This window comes from Malus sylvestris, chromosome 11 (assembly GCF_916048215.2).
Source record: "Malus sylvestris chromosome 11, drMalSylv7.2, whole genome shotgun sequence".
NCBI lineage: Eukaryota > Viridiplantae > Streptophyta > Magnoliopsida > Rosales > Rosaceae > Malus > Malus sylvestris.
The window spans coordinates 16,785,770-16,796,763 of NC_062270.1; the positions used below are offsets into that span (position 1 = coordinate 16,785,770).

General features: G+C 37.8%; 1 pseudogene; it reads right to left on the reverse strand.

Annotated features, from left to right (window-relative positions):
• Positions 1-4,482: 4,482 nt before the first annotated feature.
• LOC126590084 (uncharacterized) lies at positions 4,483-7,388 on the reverse strand (annotated as a pseudogene).
• Between the last annotated feature and the right edge of the window lie 3,606 nt (positions 7,389-10,994).

The window sequence follows — 10,994 nt, forward strand, 5'->3', positions numbered from 1 at the left end:
TTGCCAAACTCAAAGATGGGCCTTATGGATCTGTGAGTCTTGGTGACTCCTCAAAGTTGCCAGTTGAAGGCAAAGGAAAGATCAAAATCATCTCGAAGGATGGTAAAGAAGAATACATCTCCGATACCTACTACATACCAGGTATGAAGAGCAACATTCTGAGCATTGGTCAACTGCTCTAGAAAGGGTATGTTATACATATGGAGGATATGTTTCTCACTCTCAGGAATGCAAGAAGAAAGCTTATTGCACGTGTTGAAATGTCAAAAAACCGAATGTTCCCGTTGAAGTTGAACACAAAGATTGGGAGTTGCAACATTGGTGTAATGGAAGATGAGTCATGGAAATGACATCTTCGATATGGCCATCTTCATTTCAATGGCCTAAAGTTGCTGTCAAGTGGAGGAATGGTTCGTGGTCTACTCCAGATTGAAGCCACACGCCAAGTATGTGAAGGTTGTGTGCTTGGCAAGCAAGCACGACTATCATTCCCTGTTGGTGATACATGGAGAGCAAAGGCACCACTGCAGATGGTACACACGGATATATGTGGTCCATTGGATCCTATGTCTTATGGAGGTAATAGGTATTTTATTACTTTCATTGATGATTTCAGTAGGAAGACTTGGGTTTATTTTCTCAAGGAGAAGTCGGCTGCCCTAAAAATCTTCAAGGAGTTCAAGGCACTCACAGAGGCTGAAAGCAACCACAAGCTTGTGGCTGTGAGATCAGATAGAGGTGGAGAGTACACCTCCAATGTTTTCCAAGCATACTGCAAGGAGCAAGGAATTAGGCATTAACTGACTGCTGCCTATACCCCACAGCAAAATGGGATAGCCGAAAGAAAGAATCGAACCATCCTTGACATGACAAGGTCCATGCTTAAGGATAAGAATTTGCCAAAAGAATTGTGGGCAGAAGCTGTAGCTTGTTCGATTTATTTGTTGAATCGATGTCCAACAAAAAGTGTCAAGAGGATGACACCACAAGAAGCTTGGAACGGCACTTCTTGCTTGGGTCAAGGTGGAGTAGATCCCTATCAGAAAACGATTATGCTAGGAGGATGTGGTTATGGACCAGACATCGCAAAGATTGAGCTCTCGAACCCCAGCTGGTAAGAAAGAGGCAAGCAGAAGTCTAATTGTAAATGTTATACCAGCACTTTTAGGTTTTTTCTTCTAAAATTTGTATAGTCTAAGCTTCGATAATAAATTCAGTTTCATTTCAAAAGAACCCTTTTCGCAGAATTCCCAGATATCTGTTGTAAAAACCATGCCTGTGCATACTTACGTGTTTGCGAATTCATCAATTGTCAAGGGTTCGGAGAAAGATGGAATCCAATTCCTCGTACGTTGTTCTGAATGTGGTAGAATCTAGTTTTGCAGTTGCAACCGTTTTAGTTAAGAGAGCATTTTCGGCGATTAATCAAAGGTTAAGTAGAGCTTGGTTATTTACGAGAGATGTTATTGTTTGTATTGATGATGGAACCACAATGCGACGTTTTCAGAATACGAACGTTGATATTGTAGCTTGTAAATTTGTAACGTTGTTTCTTCCATGGAATGATGATAGCACTGTTTAATTTTTTCGGGTGTTACAGATTTGGCTTCGCCGTGGGTATGGTAATGTGGGCGAGGGGTTTATTAAGAACCTCACTGGAACTCCTGTGGACTCCGCCAGCTCCTCCCATCGACATGGTCAAGAGGTGCGTTGTTCTGCATTTTCCCGCTTTTCTCGATTCCATCTAGAAAGAAATTTGGTTTCCTGGAACTCAGAGTAGAGAGAGATTATAGTTCAATCCGAGCAAAAACCAAACATAGGACTGTTATTTTCATTTTTCAGCTCGCTTTCGGATGAGTTTAGGGATTATTCTCTCTTTTCATATAGCGTGGGATATCTTAGCTAGTTTTGCTAGATGGAGGATTTCTTATTCACTATTTTGTAATTTATGTTATTGTCTAAATAACTTGTTATCGTTTCTTATGAAAAAAATATTACTTAATTTAAAAGGAGAACTAATGAAAATAGCTTGAAAAATTTTAATTTTAATAAAAAACCAAGTTATAAGTTTTGTTTAATGATTAATACAAAGCCCATATTAAACCAGTCCAACTAAAAATGACCTAACTATGATAAATTATGATTTATCGATTTTACCCCTAACTTTTTAAGGTTGAGTTCCATATTTTCCTCGTTAATGGAATTCATCATTGTTTTGTAGACCTTCTTTTTCTTTGAAACAAAAATATAGATCTCATGCTATTTTATTTATATTTTGTATTATTTCGTTGAAATGTGATCGTTGTTATTATTTATAATGTATTCGAGGTACTGTTTTTCTATTTTTCTTCATCAGTGGAGTTCATTGTTTGTTTCTCCAGAAAATAAATTTGAGATCTGCATGCTATTCAATAATAACATATCACTGTTTCTGGACTGTAAAAATAAACTGTCTCTGGATTTTAAGTAATACTGTTTCTGGAATCTAAGTCACTGTTTTTGAATTTAAATGAAATATACACACTGTTTCTTAAATGTAAGCTAGTAGTGAAATTTACTGTATCTGGATTCAAAGCAAAATAAGCACTCTGTTTCTTAAATATAATCAGCTGATGCATGAAAGAAAAGAAATATTCAAAGGTTAAAAACATAGACTGTTTCTATAATGTAAGTCACTGTTTATGGAATGTAACTCACTGTTTCTGGAAAAAGAAATAGTAAAATTTACTGTATCTGGATTCAAAGCAAAATAAGCACTCTGTTTATTAAATATAATCAGCTGATGCATGAAAGAAAAGAAATAGTCAAATGTTAAAAAAATAGATTGTTTTTGGAATGTAAGTCACTGTTTCTGGAATTTAAGTCACTGTTTCTGGATTTTGGTTTTTTTTTTTTTTTTTTTCAGATACAGTGTTTGTTTGTGCACAGACAAAACAAAAACTGTATCTGATTTTTTTTTTTCCCCAAAAACATTGTTATATTTTGGGTTATCCAGAAACAGCATTATGTTTTGGTTCTTTTTTTTTCTTTTCCAGACACTTTTTCGTCGGTTTCTGCCATTAAACTTCTTTGAGCTTGGTTCGACGGTTTTGTTCCGATGAATGCTTCATTTTTCAACTTTGATTTGAACTGACTCTTCCTTTAGGGGTATTTACGGGTTGAGGTTGGTGAAGAGTTGTCTCCGAGTGCCGCACACCAACATCCAAAGTGAACAAAATCCCCACGATTCTTACATGTCCGCCTGCGCCGATAAAGCCAGCTAGAAGCATGGGTTCTTCATGCAAGAGGAAACTGCAGTTCTTCGAGACCACGAACGGCGAAGAAGTTGAAGATATGTTCAACATCCAAAGAGAATAAATAATAAGAATGCAAAGAATACCAATTAGCTAGCTAGTTGTGGAGGAAAGGTAATTCATATGATTGAAGTAATTCACACTCACAGATGACGAAGGAATACAAACATATATCCACATCCAACTGTTTGAAAAACTCATCCAAGTACCCCTCCTATATATAACCTGGAAATTCAATCTTGCCCACAGGCTTGAATCTATCCATGAACTTGTAATACAAATTATACGGACGTGATTGCCACGTTTTTTGGACCGTACATATCCCTCATATATAAAACCCCGAAACAAAAAGGTGTAATAATAGTAGTCCGTTGAATTGAATTCGCACCAATCCATGAAGCAACTTTGATTTATGTACATGGGCAGCTCCTTTTGGCACGAGAGTTTATCATAAAGCTCGATCTGAACATATCTTCAACCTCTTTGCGGTTCGTGGTCTCGAAGAACTGCAATTTCCTCTTGCATCGAATCATTTAAGGTATTTACGGAAGTGTAGATTTGTAGCTGATTGGGCTTGTATGTTTGGCCCGTGAACAATAGTTTTGGATGGTTTTTTATTAAACCTTGAGCCCTTTTGCTTAAATAACATTTTAGGATGGTTTTTGATTAAATATTTGTTGGCCCAAACCCTTTTCATTAAAGCTCCCTAATTTAAATCCAGCATAGTCCTTGAAGTTAAATCAATCTTAACTGAGGTGAAACAAACGGGGTATAATAAATTCATGTAAAGCCTGTTCTCAGGGAGCTATAAATTTGATCAACTTGATTGATCCATCCATTGGAAGTAAATCTACAATAGAGAACTTACATGGAGCAGGTTCACTAACACCACGGCGAACTGTTTCAATAGAACATTGACGTGTTAAATTTTCAACACGTCATTGTTTAAGTGGACTATGACGCCACGTGGTGGTAAAATCATTCCATGTAAGATACTCTCCTGCCAACGGCATCCAAATTTGAGCACAACAGAAGACAATAGAATCGAAGTGATTTTCTTCTGTGTTTCAATACCCTTAACAAAAAGAATTAAACATTACAACCGTCCAAGGAAACACCCGATGTCCGTCCTACCCGAGTCACACTGTTTTCCACTTTAGCTAGTAAGATAAAATCAAATTTACTCTGCTCCTATCAAACCAAAATAAACCTTTAAATTTGCTACTCGGTAGCGTCAGGCCCGCGGTATGGCATGTATCTGTGGTCCTTTGCTGCATTCTTCCGGCGCCTTTTTTCAATGAAGGCTTCGAGCTTGCCAGACGCCTGATCATGCAAATGGATGACATTAGTTGCCAAAGCCATCATGACTAAGTACTAATCTCACAAAGGTATTGTTCAACAGCATGACAAAAGGATAATATGTTACCTTGAGTTGTTTATACTTCTCCACAAGTCGTTTCTTTCGGATCTCAGCTGCCAATAATTAAAGAATGAAACGTCAATTGTAATTTAATTCAATTTACTCGACTCCTATTTATGCCAAGCAGCATTATATAGAACACACGATTTATCACAATTCCAGTTAGCAGCAATACAAGTTGTTGGTCGATGGCCACGCAGAACACTGCACTGGTCGTGGTTGAGAGTCTAGAAGTGTTCAATCTTGTAATGTTATTTGGGTCGGGTTGTTAACCTAGATATTTGGTTGGCTGGTAAATAATTGAAGTTTTCTTATGATGCTTGCTCATAAGCAAATAAATTACAGCATTACCTTAATGAGCTCGCATATACATTTAAGGCAATGTTGTATTCAATTAGCTCATGGACAATTATTGTAAGAAAGCTTCATGTAGTTTCCATACCACCAACAATCCACTACTATGAATTGCCACCCTTGTAACATTACAAGAATGAACATCTCAAGATTCTCAACCATGACCAAGGAAACGTCCAGCACTGGAACTGCCAAAACCGGTTACTATAGCTGCTCCTTAGAATTATGATAGAAAATTTTGAACAAAAAATTTTCATTTCCTTGCATCTCGTATGTACTAACTAGAAGTATATATACTGTTTGAACCGGACACAGATGAACATGCGCACAGAGGTGGAGAGGCAGCGAGAAGGGGCATTACATTTCTTAAGAAAAAAGGGTTGCTTCCTTTCCTTTGCTGCTTTTCTCTCTTTTTTCTTGTGCTCAGTCAGTATTGCCGCTTCAGTATGCTTAGCTGACTCAGATTTTAGCTGTGTGTCCTGCAAAGACACGTAAATAAAGATAAATGAATAGTTACAGAACCAGTATTTCTAATTTTCATCCAAGCAAATTTATAGTTAAAAGGACAATATAGCATGGTGGACAAATGAGGGTATCTGTCAAATATATTTATATAAAGGCAAGCACTTACAATCAAAGAGATATGTTTCTTTGGTTCTTCAATGGTTTCTGGATCCTTAGATTTCTTGATTTGCTTCTGTAGTTCCTGTCATATTCAAACCAAAACTAAGAGAGAGAAACGGTACGTATAGATGATATTGGATTTATGACTTATTTAAGAAACTTACCTCTTTTTCGGCAGGAAGCTCCTCCTCAAATAAAAAGCGATATTTCTTCCTAAACCTGTTCAATACATGTTATCCCTCTTTCTTTTTCATTTTGCAAGAAGCAAAATTTGCTGATCAGTCAAAAGAGTTGCCAACGTAGGAAAGTTTATCTATCATACAACAACTATAAGACCAAGATCAGAACATCTTTCCAATCTACAAAATAACAGCAACAAAAAAAGGAGTTTTCAGAAACTTGGACATTAAACAAAACCCAAAGTGATGCCAATAGCCTACCACTCCACACATACCCACCCCTCCTTCTCCCCCCCCCCCCCCCCCGGGCCCATAAAAAAAACAAAAAAAAACATAACCCCTTTCCATTTAAAATTTCAAAAAAGTCATTTTCCGTAACCTGCTTCAAGAAAAAACCAATAAACGTAAAACTCCGGTGAACGTTTTCAGAGAGAGAGAGAGAGAGAGCGAGAGCATACCGATCAACATCAAGTTCTCCACATAAAGATTCAAAACGTGGGTCGCGTACCACCTGAACATAGCAAGAAATAATTTCAACTCAGGTATATTGATTGCTTATCAATAAATTGATTAACTACAGATGTGATTCACAACTTTGATCATCTGTTTTCTAGCTTTATCATAACTTTGACAAATCAAATCTTGGAGGATAAGTGAATCCTAAAAAGAAAAACCACATGATATACTAAACCACCTAATTCCAACACGTTGTGCTTAAAATCATACCAGATTTTGATTACAAATAGTTCAGGGCAAAACATAGAGACAGACTTTCTATCGTTAAAGTTAACTTTCCTCATGGTAAAATATTTGTAATTACCATTGTTTTCTAATGAAAGCTTCTGCAACCCATTAGAAAACAGAAGAACGAACTTCATAGTACAAATCATAACAAACGCCGTACAAAAATCTCAACTTTTTTTGAACCTTGAATAACCTCTCGAAATCTAGGGACAGGCTTAGTGCAAGTAACCTCCATTGGCCCCAAACACAAACATATTCACCTGATCAACTACAAAACATATGAACAACAACAACAAACAACAAACAACAACAAAGCATTATCGCACTAAGTGAGATCGGCTATATGAATTCTAGAATGCAATGCACTCGATTTTGTGCCATGTCTTCTGTTAGATCCAAGTAGTCCAAATCTTGTTTTAAAGTCTCTTTAAACATATGAACCCAACAAAATAATCCAATGTGTTCAGATTACCGGTTCTTGTTCGCCCGACCACCCTTCTTCTCTTCTTTAGGCTTAAGGTGCACTACATGTGACCCGTTCAAGCGCACCTCCTGCAGTTCCCCAAATGTCACATCTGCTCCATTTCCTCCACCTATAACAAATTAAAAATACGCAAATTGAATTGAAAAAATCGATTGTTCTTCAAACTAAACTAACAACAATATCAAATTAAGTTTCTTTCGATCACTTAGATCTTCAGAAGAAGACGAAGATTCGGGTTCTTCCAACTTTATTTTGCTTGGCATTCCCATTGAGCTGCCAGGTTTTACCATTCTGATTCTCAAAAAATTGAAACCAAGGTCTAATTAAGATGAACAAAAACATAATTGCTCGACAAAACTCATGAGGAAAATATTGAACACAATCAAATCCGATAAAAACGATCATATAAAAATCAAAATAGAAAATAGAAAATAGTTATCTCAGATACCTGAGAATCGGTGGCTCTTCAGTATCGACGACGAGGAGCGACCGGTGTAGTGGGTGAGAAAGGTGGTAGCTTGTGCGGTGTACGAGGCTGCGGCTGGTGTGGTTGATGGCTGGGAACGGTTTGCTGCTGGTGCGTAGGGGGTCTGTGTGTCGTGGTATGTCCGGGGTCAAATTTCCCATCTTGAACGATGGACAAAAAATTTCAAGGACTCTGATATTATTACTAAGCTGGTGGTTTAGGCAAGGCTGCCGCGAGTCACGGTGCAGTACAAAGAAGAACAGATTATCAGGGACATCACTCAACTTATTGGGAGAGTGATTAGGGTTGACGAAGTAACTTTGGGTCTGAACAGGCTGTTCGTGAAAGTCTTACTGGAGGTGGACTGACGTTTCCCTCTGAAACGTGCTTTAATCATCAACCACGAAGAGGATTCACCTATTCTGATTAGCTATGAGAAAATATTTGAAGTGTGTTTCTACTGTGGACGAAGGCATCTTGAAGGACATGGCTGTGCGAAGTTTGAGGCTGATGATGGCTGCTTCATGATCGATAAAGCTTTGGAAGATGAACCAACTGTTTACCCAGAGGATGTAGTTGTCAATGAAGATATAAAAGCTTGTCTTCAGGATGACGTGATGCTCTGTTTTCCTAAGGCTACAAATGTGGAAGAAGATTATATGGAGTGCGAGGAACTGGTCTGCGAGTGGAGGTTGGAGGACCGGATGAAGAGAGCTGTACTACGGTCATTCCTAAGTGGAGGAGGAAAGGTGAGAAGAGAAGTTCTGGTGAAAGCTTAAAGGAGGGTAGGTCCTATAAGGAGGTGGCCTCTAGCCCTAAGCCGAAATGGACTCCTAAGGCGGACTTAGTGCATGATTGGAGTAGGGCTGGGAAGGCCAAGGAGCGAGATTGGCAGGTAAATGCTGATTGTCTAGGTTACCGAGGCAATGCTAGTGATGAACTTCATTTCTATGTTAAATTCATCAATGAGTGGTTCTTACCCGATTATCTTGTTTTTGATAATCTTGTTGATATAACTTTTCGGTTTGAGTCTTATGGTTCTAGTGGGCTTAGGTTAGGTAAATTGAATTTTTTTTATGCCATGTCTATGTTGGAACAGAATCAGGATGTTATGATGTCAACTGTGAGAGACAATGAGTCTGAAGCGAGGGAGCATGCTGGGGAGTTTGTTGCTGCTTTGCATGCAGCTGAGATGACTTCTGCAACTGCTAGACCAACGGTGGTAATGCTGAGTCCTAGGAAACGTATCCGAGAGGGAAAATGTCGAGGAGGCGGGACCATCTGCTTATCTTGATGAGTTAGATTAATGAAGGGTATGGTGTGGAACTGTAGGGGTATGGGAAGACTAGAGTTCAAGTCTAATTTCAATTATCTATGTAGTTTGTCTAAGTTACATTTCTTTTGCTTTGTTGAAGCCAAGTCTACTGTGGATAAAGCCCCTACTAGGTTTTTTTTTTTTTGTGAGACATTTTGATCAGTTTTTTGGATGTAACCCCGATGGGAGATTCGGGGGGAGTGTTTCTGTGTTTGAATTCTGGCACTTTAGATGTTAATGTTATCTCTGCTTCTTCGCGTTTTATTCATGCTTCTATTAAGGATGTGTTGCTGAATGTTGAGTTTATCACTATTTTTGTTTATGTCTACCCACATATAACTCTACAAGAGAGAATGTGGGAGGAGTTACTTACCCTCAACCCTGGTCATAAGCCTTGGATGATGTTAGGGGATTTTAACTGTATTGTAAACACTCAAGAAAAGTGGGGAAGGGGGGGGGGCAATCGAATGACAATTGCTATATGACAAATTTTGTGAATTTTTTGAACAATTATGGTCTTATTTCCTTACATGCATCTGGGGTTCCTTTTACTTGGACTAACAACCATAAGGATGATACTCTTATATTTGAGAAACTAGATAGAGTAGTCTCTTATATTTGAGAGACTAGATAGAGTAGTAGCAAATTCCTACTGGCTTGAAGCCTATCCTAACTATTCCCTTCATAATTATCCTATTATGGGCTCTGACCATAGTCCTATTTCTTGGACACGGTCGGCCCTCTTGTTAGACAAAGAAGGAAGACCTTTAAGTTCGAAGCTATGTGGAATTTACATCCAGATTTTAAGAATTTTGTGAAGGAGAATTGGAGCTGCAATGAGGGATTGTCCCCCATTGACTATTTTAGGGGTTGTTTAGGTTGGTGAGAAATTGGAATCGTGTGGTGTTTGGGTCAGTTAAAGAAAGAAAACAGAAGATCCTAAGTGAACTTAGCAAAGTCCAGCAGGAAATTATGTCATTAAATAGAAATTCTATTGCTTCTAATACAATCCAAGACAAAATTCAATTAGAAGCATAGATAAGTGATCAACTTTCTCGGGTTCTTAAGGAGGAAGAAGTAATGTGGGCTCAAAAAACTAAAGCCAACTGGCTTAAAAATGGTGACAAAAATACAAGGTTCTTTCAATTGAGTGCAATGATAAGGAAAAAACGGAATGAAATCAACAAAATTCGGGATGGCAATTGGTTTTGGTGGTCTAAAGGAGAGGGGATGGAGTAGGTTTTTGTTAATGAATTTAAAATGAGATTCAAACGGGGGCAAAATCCCTCCAATGACCAGATTAAGTTGGTTACTCAAATCATTGAACCTTGTACAACAACTGATCAAAATCGTAAATTAACTATTGTTCCCATGGATAGTAAAATTTGGAATGCTGTTAAAAGTATTGGTGCTTTAAAAGCCCCAGGTCCTGATGGGATCCATGCTAGCTTTTATCAGGAGTGTTGGAGTATGGTTGGACCCTCTGTGTGCAACATGGTCAAGGATTGTTTTGTAAATAATACTAGCCGTCATTTGATTAACCATATAAATATTGCTTTAATCTCGAAAGTGAAGTTCCCAGAGACCGTTAATAATTATTGTCTGACAAGTCTTTGCAATGTCAGTTATAAAATTATAACTAAGGTATTATCTGCCAGATTAAAATCTATCATACTTATTTGCATATCTCCTAACCAGGAAGCATTTACGCGGGAAGATCTATTCAAGATAATATTCTAATTGCTCATGAATTACTCACAAGTTTTAATAGGATGAAAGGAAGAACAGGAGATCTTGCCATTAAGCTTGACTTGGTAAAAGCTTATGATTTACTTAACTGGGATTGCATCAAGTGTGTATTGGATAGTTTTGGATTTTGTCAAAAGTGGGTTAACCTTGTTATGGAGTGTATTTCCTCAACTTGTTTCTTTATCAATATTAATGGTGAACCTCATGGATATTTTAATGCAAGCAGAGGCATAGGACAATGTGACCCTCTTTCTTCGTATATATTCATCCTTTGTATGGAACCTTTAATCAGAAAATTAAATGATTTAGCAAGTATTCCTGAATCTCATATTGGTTTACTCACCTCCCCATTTGGCTATAAAGTTT